Here is a 14,076-nt window from a genome sequence, read left to right on the forward strand (position 1 = left end):
CTACCCTGAAAAGCCAAATACAACTGTGGGGCTGCAGAATCGTTGCTCACGGCCCTGCCTTCTCTTTTAGATACCGCTGGAGCTTCATGACCCCCAGGCAGCCCCCACATCAAAGTAGGCCCAGGGCAGGAGACCACGGAGGCAGAACGGAATCCGCCTCCTCCCCGACCTAATGTCCGTTTTCACTGCGCTCTCCTGCTCACCACTTGTGTGCTCGGGAGTAGCTGCCCCTGTGAACGTGACTACGTCACACCCTGATCCCAACAGGCGTGCCCCCCTTTACGGAAGACTCAGACGCTGGGTCTTGTAATGTTTGAAAGGTTTCCTCTGCCCAGTCATTTCATGCCAAAGTGCTGCAGTGGGCTGTTTGTTTTCTGTGCACAAATTTGCTTTCTTCCCCCTCAGAAATGCAGCTTTCCCTAGGGACAGGCCTACTCCAGGACAGCCGCTCTGAGTCAGCAAGCCTCTTGCACTGTGGTGTGAGAACAAGAATTGATCTCTTCTGCCATCTCAACAGGAGGAGGAATTTAGCCTGGCAGAGCAATTACCAGAAATGGGATTTGCCTGTAAACCACATTATGAACACTAAATTTATTGTGCCAGGAACCCTCCCTGGACACCTGAACTCCTTAAACTCACATACACACACAAGCACCAGAGTCTCGAATGCAGTGGTATCGAGCCTTGCAGAGGCAGTCCCCCGACCAACCACTGGGCTTTTTCTAGAACCAATGAACTTAGGAACGCTCTTATTCAATTTCCCCTGACCAAGAAATTGGGTTTCTTATCCCTGAGCCTGCATTTACCGTTCTAGTAAGACCAGAAAATAAAAGACAGTTTTCTGTTAAGTCACGGAACTCCTAATCTTCTGTTTCCTTCCACCTCTTAATAAATGTGACTTTCCCCCTTCCCTCTAATAGCTGACCAGGATATCCCTTCCCATGTGTCAGATTCTGTCTCTTCTCTCTCGCTTGAAAAGAGGGTCCTTGAGATCTCAAAACCTGTGCTGCTCTTTGGATGAAAAAGTATGGCAGCATCTCGAGAAATGCCGAGCAAACTGGAAACCGTTGGAGATACACCGAATGATCAAATGGAGTACTGCAGGTCCCCTCAGAAGAACATTTATCTCTATGTCCAGTTTCCCTTGCTATTGTTAGTCTTCGGCATCCCCTCAAAACAAAGAGGGAGGGATGGGGGAAAAGAGTAGAGGAGGAAAAGAAACCAAGGTAGAGAGTCGTTCTAACTAGGTCTGTGTTTAGATGCTCCTCTCTTCACTTCCAGACTTCTGGTGGGGAATTCACCTGTCTCCCTCTGAAGCCCCATGAGGGCAGAATGCCAGCAGGCTTTCAGACACAGGGGTAGAGCTCTAGGCCAAGATACTCTGTGAGCCAGGGTCTGGATAGAATTACCTACACTATGAAGAGATGGTACCTTCGAGCATCTCCCCCACCCCCCAGGGTTGACATAAGCCATGAACGCGACCGCCCAATGTGGGTCTGTCCACTCTTCTAGCTGAAGAATCTATTTCTATTCTGGGCTTCACTTCTCCCCGCTCGATGTCCCTATGGGGTACTGAAATCACAGATAACGTTTCTCTGAAACCGAAATTCAGATGTTCTGGATTAGACCACTTTTTGACTCTGGGACCACAAAAAAGACAACCCCATATTCCACCACTCAGCCAACGTCTTCTTTCTATACACACGTCCATCTCTCCTCTTGCCTTTGTGATGAGCCTCAGTATCTCCTGCCTTCTGTTCTCCCATCCCAGCTCTTGTTTTGCTACATGTTATCACTGACTTAACTCCTGAAATGTTTTAAATCCACCCAGTCCAAGCTTATTTGCTGACCTGTTTCTGCTGTTGGGGAATGCATCAGTCTCATAAAAATAGTTGGGAACTCACCAGGTAATATTCACAAGGTGATCTGAACCAGTATAAGGTGCAGCACTATTGGGGTGAGTGGGGGATATGAAATGTCCGCATATTCAATGAAAGTCCACTTGAGGGAAATTACGTCTATCTTGGCATAATGGAACAAAATTTAATAATTTTGGTTTTTTAAAGAAAGTTCTCAATTTTCCATTACATCCTGTTTCTAAAGCCTGCTCTGGATGTTTCATTTTTGGACAGAGTATTTGTTTAGTGGGTTGAGCCAGGGATAAGCTGAGATTCTTTAATTTCTCAGCCTAGCTGTAATAAATATGAGGTCATAATAAGAAAAGGCATATGTATAGCAGGCGGGAAGCAGATGGTCATCTGCTTTGCTGGGATTTTGTGAGACTTGAAGGTTAAGGAATTTTTACCCTATTTTTATCAGTTTCATATTTGTTACGTTTTGAGACCCTCAAAGACCTGGTGCCAGTGTGCACAAAGAATCTTGGTGAGGAGAGGCATTCCCAAGCCTTGAGGTAGCCTCTTCCTCACCAGATTCTTCCATCCTGTCCATCCTTCCTTCCTGGATTCCCAGGCACTGAACACTGTCCAAGAGGTGCAGGTGAGGAGTAAGGCAAAAAAAAAAAAAAAAAGAGAAATGGGCCTCCTGCACGTGGCTAGAGCATGATGGTTTAATTCCAGGCAAGAGCCCCCTGAGGAACCAGGTCTAGGTTTGGATAAAGAGATCTCCACACTGAGACTCTTATTTTAACAAAAGCCACACAGAGGTAGCTCAGGACTTAGGACCTAACTCGGCATGATATGATCAGAAGAGATGCCACGCTAACGAGCGCTGCCTTTATCTGTAGCTCTTTCTTTTGTTTTTTCGTTGGTGAACTACCCTGTATACTGTAGCCGTCTACCCTGACAGAGCCCCAGCTGATGGCTTTGCTGGTTGCAGCCCCAGACTTAGCTGAAGACTGCTGGAGTGATCTGCCAGTCATCATGTGCTGTCACTCAGAAGAACACAGATGTACCATTTTGGGCAGGGGGAGACTAGGAACAGAAAAAATTGTCTTTGGTTTCTGATGGCTGTCTTTGTCTTCCCTTAAATCCTTTCTGCTTTGACCCTCTGAGGCTCAGGCATCCCAGAGAAATCACGCCAAGCCAAAGATAACAGATTCATAGATTGTCTCAACCTACCCAAAGGGCCTAGAAAGCTTCTCTTAACAAAACGCAGGTCAGTTGGTTGAGAAATTTGAATGAGACTCACAGCAGAGACAAATGGATGGCTGGGGTAGCTCCGAACTTCCCTTCTATTTTTGTAGTCTTCCTTTTGATCCCTTTTATCGTGCTAAAAATGGGGTGGGGGCGGCCCTAGCATCCTGACCTTCTAAATGCAAAAAGATTTTATAACAAGCCATGCTACTATGTAAATACATGATTGAACTTTGAATTCTTATTTCTGGGGGTACGAAAGAGTTGAGCAGATCTGATAAAAAAAAAATGGTAAGGGGATCTACGTTTATTTTTATTTGCGATCTTTTTGTTTGGATTTTTTGTATCAGACCCGCTCTAAAATAGCAATGAAGGATAAATGTGTGCTCTGCAGTGTTTCTGAATCACCTTCTAATTAATTTCCATCAAACTTAATATATTTGAGCCAAAAATCTGAGGTATACACTACCAGTTCCATCTTCTCTCTTTGGTGGATTTTTGTTTTTTGGGGTTTTTTGGTTTGGTTTTTTGTTTGTTTGTTTGTCTTCTCCTTCTAAGTCAGCCTCTGTCTCTTGTTTCTAGGGACTTAAAATATAACCTAGATTAACGTAAAACGGCCTGAAAACTTCAGTGAAAGCCAAGGAAATAATAGAACGGATATAGATTTCTTTTTTCAAGACATCTTTAACCAATAAATACAAAGTTTATGTCTTGAGAAGATAAAATTTTAAGAGTGTAGTAATCTGGTAACTGGAAATTATCGGGAGTCAAAAATAATTCTATCCCAGCCTTCTGTACTCGTGCCTTCAGCAAGGTATTGCATCTGCGTGCTTTATTTCCCTCATTAGGAAAGCTGAAATACTAATGCTCGGCTAATTCATGGGGTGTGTTTGTAAGTCAATTAATATCACATCATTTAACATACTTAGTCTCCACAAATCAACTTAGAAAAATCTTCTCTTCTTATATCCCACTAAGGACCTATGAAATTCTTGGCATCGCTATACACATTCCATTTTTTGGAAGAAACTTCATGTTTAATGGAACCCGAATCCCAGATTTGCTTTAATTTCACCAGCTATTGTTCCTGTTTTCCCTTCCTCTTCTTTTTAACTCTCTAATTTAAAAAAAAAAAAAAATCAAGACTTTTTTTTTTTTTTTCCTTTCTTAAATGCAGGAAAGAAGTGGAGTTTTCATGATCAGAGCTTCCTAGGATCTTCTTTTTGTGGACACTTAAGCCAGTGTTAGATCAAATAACCATTCTCTAATGCTTAGGATCCTCACGAAGACCTCTTTTCTAATGCAGCATTGATACAGGAGTCTTTTCTGTTTCTCTTTGTTCTGCCAGTTTGTCAGAGAGAAGGGATGGATTACTCTCTCTATTCTGGAACCAGATCTGTAGGATCTGTACCAGGTACTACCATGTCCTCCTCAGTTCACCCAGAGGTGGGCCCCAAAACTGAAAGAATATTAATCACAGCTGCCAAATCCAAATTTGACCTTATCTGGTGACTCAATTTTCTTTCCAGTAATCTGATTTCTTACAGTGATGGCCTGTACCACACAGGAACCCACTGCCCAAAGGAAGTCTATTAGAAATCCGTATAAGGGGTGAGCAAGAAAAACACACTCCAAAATTTAAGTGCCATTAAACCAATTTAAAAAAAAAATAAGGGTAATATGAAATGAGGGCTAAACAGTGTAATCTAACTGCCAATTAAAGTACACAGTAGTTCTGGTCTTAGCTACATTTGATATGGAATTATATCACATTAAGCAGATCCCAGCAGATTTAGTAAAAACATAGGCATTCAATTTTAATGGCTACCAGTGGGGATATATACTTAGCCTGCAGGCCAAACTTCAATCAGTGTTTTTCTATCCTGGTGTTTTGTGAACTAGCCAAAATTTATACAAAGCCACCCTAAATACTGCAATTGCAGAGGAACCTCCCTCTTGGTGATATGAGAGAACAGTCCAACTCCACTCAAATTGAGTCTAAAATTTGGAACTCGTCCAGAAAAACAAATGGAGGAGAAAAATCTAATGCACCAAGTTGATAGGACATACTTGTAGCTGGAGCAATGTGAGCAGAGGCTAGGAAGACAAACTATAGAACAAAGATAAGGTTGAGGTGGAAAATATCAGCTAGTCCCAGGAAAAGAAGGTGTATGACTTGAGATCGTCTCTTACACTAGATCATTGGTATATGTGTTAGCACGCTACAGGATTCAGAGCAGTTCTTCCTGCCAAGCTCACCAAAGGTGGTGGATTTGAAGGCTTCAGAGGATTACTAGAGCCCTGAACAAATTTTTCAGATCTGGGAGATGGAGAGAAAGGAGGTTCATGCTTTAAAGCAGCCGAAGACAATCTCTGTGACTTTATCAACTCTTCAGTTAGTAGTGCCAATAGTGGGGAGATTTCCCTGATCTTCCTGGTGGTGCAAGTGCCAACAGGAGGGGAGGGGAGGGGGGTGGTGAGTGGGACAGAGGATGAGCTTTATCAGGAAGAGATTTCAAACTAGGAAGGGTGCACCAGTACTAGCCTCAAAGGCTATCATTGCAAAAAAGTAGACCAACGGGTGTCCAGGCCATGCCCTCTGTCCTTTGGGACCTAAGGCCAGGCCATTCCCACCTTGATTTGCTCTTAGAGGAGGAGCTTATAAGATGGGATCAAGAGGGAAAATGGGTGCTCTGCCTTAGGCTGTTAAAAACGCTGCCATCTGCATTACAAACCACATGTGAGTCAAGACACTTGAGACACTTCCTTATGGGCAGCATCCACTGTGGTGTGCCAGACTGACGCCCCTTCAGGAATGGTGTTTAAATGGCAGCCAGTGCTGGCCCGCCCAGAGTATCGGTGCATCTTTCCTAAAGCCAGAATTCAGCACTGCATGTTGACCAGGTGGATATCCTGTAATATAAATGCTCGTTTGGATCCAAAAGGAAAATTATTAAAAATAAAAGAAAGATGAACAACTTTAATGGTTTTTTTGGGGGGGGTGGTCAAAGAAAAGAATAAATAAAGCCTTGTTGTAAAGAATTAATTGGCCTGATTCCCCTCACTCTGTTTCTTTGGTCCCTAAAAAGGGAGGTCTCAGGAGTGAATCCTTGCCAGAACTCTCAGGGTAAGTAGGCAGGAACTCTCGGGTCCTGCAGTGCAGTTGCATGACAGCTGCTCAGCCCAGCTAGTTAGGAGGAATTCCAGAGTTTCTCAAAGTTTCAAGGACACCCTGTCCCTAAAAGATTTTCTTTTCTTAAAAGCATTATCTTGGAGGAAACAACAACACAAAAATAGGCTCCAGATAAACAGCTTCCCTGAACAGGTTATTTCCTTTTCTATTTATTTTTTAAAGATTTTATTTATTTGAGAACGAGAGAGACAGAATGAGTGGAGGGAGGGGCAAGAAGCAGACTCCCCGCTGAGCAGGGAGCAGATAGCAACAGCAGGGCTGGATCCCAGGATCCTGAGCTCATGACCTGAGCTGAAGACAGACACTTAACCAACTGAACCACCCAGGTGCCCCCGAACAAGTTGTGTTCTGACCAGAAAAGTTCTATCTCTAGGTAAGGAGTTTAAAAGTAGACTGGGAATCTATGGAACACAGGGCTTCATGACCAGAACTATAACCAGCCTCCTCTCAGAAAGAGCAGGGAAGAGGGGACATCCCAAGACTTTGAGGAGATACTGTCTATTCTTTCCCACTGCCTGTATTACTCCTCATTTAATCCTAATAGCTTCCTTAATAAAGGGGAAGCAGCAGCCCTCAGATCCAGTGGTCCCTTAGGAGTCTCCCTCTAATCCTGGTCGGGTCTATTGTTTTAATATGAATTATTCTTCTATTAATTAATTTAATGGAAACCAGCTTCTAGAATGGATCCTCTATTTCTGCAGTTCTATAAAGAATGGCTTCTCAAGCCCTACATGATTTTTTTAAGTAAGGGTTCTTTAGGATTAAAACCATCCAAAAATATGGTGGGTGGCCAATAGAGCCCTTCGAGGCTGGATTGCAAATCTCTACTATCTTGTCCAACGTTCAGAGTTTATTTTCCAGTCATAATTTTTTCCCATGGCTTCCATCACCACTGAAGTTGGAAAGACAGAATTTGAAGAATCATTTTTACCTAATTACACACTTCTCTGGGATGACTAGTTGGTTTGGGCAAAGACTGGTTTGTAAGAAATTTTTAACATTGAGGAGTCTTTTGGTTTCTTTCTAATCTGGACCTTAGGTCCATAGTATTTCCCAGGCGAATGGTACTAGGAAACACATATAAAGAAAAATAGACACTACTCTGAACTTCTCTCCAGTGTTTCTGTGTTATGCTTCTGAGCATCTATTGGTTACCCTAACACAACATGTCCCTTTACCTAAATTTTGCCTCTGGGATATTACAAAACTGTCTTTCCTAGTATACCCTGTTCTTTTGTTAATAAGCTAGAAAATTTTCAAACCAGAGACGAAGATTTTAGCTCCTTAGACACTTAAACACAAAATATTAGGACTAGTCACAGGTGCATATAGCTCTAGAACACCATAAACTTAAGAGGCAACAAAGAGCAGGAAGAGAATCAAGGCTATAAATGCAAGTTCTGGAGTCAGATCCAACTAAATTCAAATCTGTGAACCACCACTCTTGAACTGTGTGTCCTTGAGCAAGTCACTTAACCTTAAAGTCACTTTCTTAATCTTTGCAATGGGAAAATTGTAGCAATGACATCATGGGGTTACTGTACAGAGTGAATGAGTTTTTGCACATAAAGAGAACAGCCACCGTCTGCCCCATAAGAGGCATTTGATAAAAGTCAGATACCACCATCGTAGCTATCAATGTTGCCACTTAAAAGTACATTCCCCAAGCCCGAAGAACTGAGCCCTACAGAGAGGCAATCTAACCGGAAGAGTGTGGCAGGTGAGTGTGTTCCCCTTATGCTAGTGGAACATGGAGGACAATTTGATCCTCAGGCAGATTTCTAAGGAAAAGGGAATAAAGCTTTCAAAAGCAAGCAAATCATTATTATATATATCTATTTCTAAATAATGCCTCCACTCTTGCCTCAGAAACAAACACTAATTTGCTTACTCTTCACTTCTGATTTCCATATTCATTTAATAGTGAAATGGGGGAAACATTAGTGGGAGATACTAATTGTAATAGTAGCAATAAAGTTAATGGCGGGCGCCTGGGTGGCTCAGTTGGTTAAGCGACTGCCTTCGGCTCAGGTCATGATCCTGGAGTCCCTGGATCGAGTCCCGCATCGGGCTCCCTGCTCGGCAGGGAGTCTGCTTCTCCCTCTGACCCTCCCCGCTCTCATGTGCTCTCTCTCATTCTCTCTCGCTCAAATAAATAAAATCTTTAAAAAAAATAAATTAAAAAAAAATAAAGTTAATGGCAACATTAAAATGCTGTACACATATAAACAGCAATATTCAAGACAATTTGAAATATCAAGCAACTCACAAATTAACAGCACATGTAAGGGAATCGTATATTCAGTGTCAATGGCCTGATTGTGACTCTATTAAAAGGAAAAAAATAGCAGCTCCTGGCTGGCTCAGTTGGTAGAGCATACAACTCTTGATCTCAGGGTCATGAGTTCAAGCCCCATATTGGGCATAGAGATTACTTAAAAAAAAAAAAAGCCAAAACTTCTTATTTTATTTATTTGAGAGAGAAAGAGAGAGAGTGAGCACGCGCACAAGCAGGGGGAACAACAGAGGGAGAGGGAGAAGCAGGCTCTCCACTGAACAGGGGGCCCGATACAGTACTTGATCCCAGGACCCTGGGATCATGACCTGAGCTGAAGGCAGACACTTAACCGACTGAGCCACCCAGGTGCCCCCCCAAAAAGCCAAAACTCTTAAATTGTAATCTATAACGAGTAGTATATTTCTGTGAAGGCCACATTACTTGGAAAACAAAAAATCCTCAACTCTATAAAATAAACAACATAAGCATCCTGAGGTTACTTCTATAGTAAAGCAAAATTAAAAAAAAAAAAGGAAAAAAATAAGATCCATCCTTTTAAAAAACATTTCTAGGTGATCAGTAAAGAACCATCATTTCATAAGGCATCAGCTCTGGATGTAAATAAATTATGCAATGCCGTGCAGGTGATTTCTGGGGGAATAGTCAGGATACCACAAAGGCAGAACAGCATAAGAAAGCCAACCACTACAAGTCTATCCACAGTGGGAACTCCCGTGCCTCAGAGCATTGCTTCCAGCTCTCTCACCTCTGCTTCCGCATGCAAGACCACATGTGCTCATAAAAATAATAACTATAATCTCCAGCTGCTGACATTTAAATGACAGGAACCAGGGTGCCTGGGTGGCTCAGTCGGTTCATCGTCTGCCTTCGGCTCAGGTCATGATCCCAGGGTCCTGGGATCGAGCCCCACATCGGGCTCCTGGCTCAGTGAGGAGCCTGCTTCTCCCTCTCCCTCCGCCTCTCTCCCTGCTCATGCTTTCTCTCTCTCTCTCTGTATCTCAAATGAATAAATAAAATCTTTAAGAAAAAAAAAAAAATGACAGGAACCATAGAACCCAGAATGTTAGAGCAGGAAAGGGCCTAGGGATCAATTCTGTCCTAGTCTATTTCATATGTGAGGGATTTAAGACTCAGAAGAACTCTCATGTGTGCTTTCCAGAGGTCAAGCAGGTCTCCTGTGAATCTGGCCAGCCACAGAAGGCTCTTGAGGTGACCCCAGCAACCCTTAAACAACCACCTTCTAAAAAATAAGAAAATAACAAGAGAAACACCCGAGGAGGCCCTTTGCTCTTGTGTCTAGAATTAATGGACACTGTGCACCCTCTCCCTTGCAAAGGGTATAAAGAAACCCGACTCTTCACATTCCCCCAGCCCTACCCCAGAGTCTTTCTATAAGCCCTGAAACAGTCCCAGGAAATATTAGGGAGCGACCAGGCACAGGCAAAGCTACTCGCACCAAAGAAATGCAGATGAAGAGCTGCAACAGACCAAATTATCTAGGCCTGAAAATACAGAGTGGAATCCGGGCCAGTCCCCAGCATGTTAGAAACACTGCTTTCCTCTGCCTCCAGATCAGAGGGCTTGACTTGGATGGGAATATAGTATGGATGGCTGGGAGAGGGGGTGAGAGCCTGGTAAATACGCTGACATAAAGTATTAGGCAGACGGGGGTCCAAATTCCAGCTGTGCACTGAATAGTGTGACCCTAGCCTTGACCGTGTCACTTAGCTTCTAACCCTTCGTTTTTTCAAATGTAGAATTAGGATAACAAGACCAACTGTGTGCAGTTGTATTTATGATTAGAGATCACACACACACACACACACACACACACAGAGTACCTATCATGTAGCAGACATTCAATGAACCTATTGCTATCATTATGATATCCATTCACTCATTCATTAAATGTATTTATTAATCACATATTCTGGTTCCAAGCACTAGGGTTTCAATAATGACCAAGCCAGGTGAAGTAGTAGTCTTGAGTTGTCCACAGCCTAATAGAAATTCCATCAACAAAGAAACCATTGCACGTAGTATGATTCTTGTTAGAGTGGGGAACTTTCAGAGTACTCTGTCAGCCCCTAGGAATGACTTGGGGAGTCACAAATGGCTTCCTGAGAGGACTGGTATTTGAGCTGAGGCCTAAAGAATGATGGGTCAGCTAGGCCACAAGGAAGGGGAAGAGAGTGTCAGGTAGAGGTGTGGGAGAAAAGAGCTTGCTGCACCTCTAGGGTGGAGCTTTGAGAGGACGTATTAAGGGATAAGCCTGGAGCCTAATGGGGGAGCTCATATACCGTGTCCAGAGTTTAACCTTCATGCATCCACCGTGTTGGCAAATGGCAATGGCAAGTATCAAATCACAAGAAAACTAAATACAGATACCACACAGGTAAGCCAAACGAGGTTTGCTCACCTAAAGGCTAAAGAAGAAAGTCAGCGTAGTCAGTAATACAACACAGAGAAATAATATTCTTTGAGACATCCTGCAATACAAGCTTCCTCCCCTCTCCACCCCCCACAGCAATGTGGGTACACAGCTGAAGATGATAATGTGAGTGAGGAAGGGGTACATCAGACCCTATGGAGGCTTAACTGTCTCCTCCAGGTTCCACTCACGAACATGACACCAAAGCTGTTCTCAGTGTAGGTTAATCTGAGGAAATGCCAGGGTGCATCTCAGCTGGCTTGCCTCATCAATCTTGGAGTCACACCATGGTGACGGGGCTTGTGCAGAGCAGAACCCTCAGGCTGGAGAACAAGTCTCATTTATCACGCTCAACCTCAGCCCTTCCCCAGCCTCAGTAAATCCCTGAGTTCAGGGCTGCAGAACCCAGCAGGGCCCACACTCCCAGCTGCCTCTGAGCAGCAGAGCAGGTTGGAGCCCTCTGACCTGTGACTCTGTTTGTACCCCAGGCTTTATCTTGAGGGCAGTGAGTAGCCACCGAGGTAAAGGAAGCACAAGAATGACATGGTCTGCTTTGTAAAAAATAAAAAACCCTATAGCAGAAATGAGGAGAATGGGATCTAAAGGAGAAAAAAAAAAAAAAAACAAAAAAACAACCCCATTATAGTAGAGCTGGTCAGAGGGGCCTGGGATAGGGTAGTGACAGCAGAGAGATACAAAGAACTGGACACAACCAAGAAGTCCATTTAGGGGAGGAATAGATAGGATTTGATGATTGGTGTGTCCCCTGACATATAAATCTGTGGTTTCCAGTAAATGAGGGAGGCAGTTAGTTGAGATGGTACATTGAGTTTCCTTTTGCTACTGCAACAAATTATAAAACAAAACAAAACAACAAAAACAAGTGGCTTAATACAAATTTATTCTCTTATAGTTCTGGAGGTCAGAAGTCCAGAGTCAATTTCAGTGAGCTAAGGTCAAGGTGTTAGCAGGGCTGGTTCCTTCTGGAGTCTCTGAGGGAGATTTCCTTTCCCTGCCTTTTTCAGCTTCTAGTGGTCATCTGTATCCCTTGGCCTGTGGCCCCTTCTTCCATCTTCAAAATGTGTCACTCCAACCTCTGCTTCCAGAATCACATTGCCTTCTCTGAGGGGCTCCTCACATAAATACTGTGATTACATCAGTCCACTCAGATAATCCAGGATAATTTCTCCATCTCAAGAGTACTTAATCACATCTGTGAAGTTTCTTTTGCCTTGTAAGGTGACAATGACAAGTTCCAGGGGTTAGGATGACATTGGCAGGGGTGGGGGGCATTTTTCAGCCACAGAGGGTTATCCTTCATTTATTTATTTTTTTATTTTATTTTTTTTAAAGATTTTATTTATTTGAGAGAGAGAGAATGAGAGACAGCACGAGAGGGAAGAGGGCAGAGGGAGAAGCAGACTCCCCGCTGAGCAGGGAGCCCGATGCGGGACTCGATCCCGGGACTCCAGGATCATGACCTGAGCCGAAGGCAGTCGCTTAACTGACTGAGCCACCCAGGTGCCCCTATCCTTCATTTATTGAGCAACAGCAGCTCCACATATCTGTACCTCCTCATGGAAGGCAGAGGCCGTTACCAGCCCCATAGAGCCTTCTGGTCCTCCTTGTCCAGTTGTCTGCTGCTCAAAGAGACCCAATGGACTCTCAGTAGGATAATTTCCATGTTTCCCTTAGTAGCACATACAGCTCTGTCACTCATATATTCAGCTTTTTTTAGAATATTTCTCATAGGGCAAGATAAGGACCAAAAGAAATCATACCAGCAACTCATTTTCTAATTGGAAAATCTTCTGTCAGAATCACAACCAGCAGTTGAGATAAATTAAGCTTGCTTTAGGTCATCAAACCATTCTTTGCTTCATTAAAGCCCAATAGTGGTCCCTTTATGTGTTTAAAAATATGACTGAGTTTTATAATGAATTGATTCATAAACAACTTTCAGGAGTACATCTTAAGCAAAAACTGAAATACATCTCAAATGTTTGTCTCTGGAGAAGCAAACTCATTGCAGAGGTCCCCACTTTGTTTTCACCTGAAGTCCTCACTTGAGAGTAATAAGTCCTTCTGTCAGGGACTCTATTTCCCGGTTATATTTCTGCCCCAGAGCTATCAGCTCGCCTTTCTTATTTTCCAGGTATTTAGAATCTGTCTTTTCTTTCTCAATCACTTTTATGTGTAGCCCTTTTCCTTTGATTTGTAACTGTGGGTTTGTTAGTAAAAATGGAAGAAAGGGTCTTCATAAATAGATTGTACTGGGAACAGTCTCGGTGAAGTTTTAAATAACTCCTTACTTCTTAGATTCAATTCAAAATAAGTCACCTTGCAGGAGCAAAAGTGCTTCTTGGGCGGGATTAGTAAACCCTTCCCAGATAGGTACTAAAGAGAGATGAATGAACTAACGAGGGTCCCAGGCACTGGGTGCACCACTTGGCTCCCCACCAAGACAGGATGTGGTATAACCTCTGCATCCTGAGCTGGACTCCATGAGACACAAGGAGCTGCTGCTCAGATCTGAGCTGAGCGGTAGTGGCTTTTAACCTTGGGCAGTAATCAGAGTTCCAAATGGCAGGGGCTCTGCCAGATAGAGGGATGAAGAGAGGGTTTTCAGGCACCATGACTGGTCACCAGCAGCAGAAATTTCTTAGAAAGGAGAGATGGCTAGGAGAGGGAGAAGAAGAAGAAATATTAACACAAAGTGTAACTTTATCATTACCAAGCAACACAATTTAATCACCAAACATGGCAGAAAGGTTCTTTTGTAATTAGAAAAATCAGCAGGTTAGTCACACACTAATCGAGACCTATTTTTACTTGAATTAGGTCAGTCTTCGTTAAATGCCTCTCTAGAAATAGGCAGAGGTCGAACTCCCCATGGGTGGTTTGCACTGATGAAGCAGAGATGACTCATGTTTGCTCATCTTACAAGCTGTACAGATGGCTGATGGAATTCTTCCTGCCAACTCCCCAGAGAACGAAGAACCCTCCCCACCCCACCCCCATCTTCACTGGAAGCCCTGCAAATGCACCTCAGAGTAGGTAA

The sequence above is a fragment of the Neomonachus schauinslandi genome, chromosome 6, assembly GCF_002201575.2.
Source record: "Neomonachus schauinslandi chromosome 6, ASM220157v2, whole genome shotgun sequence".
NCBI classification, from domain to species: Eukaryota; Metazoa; Chordata; class Mammalia; order Carnivora; family Phocidae; genus Neomonachus; species Neomonachus schauinslandi.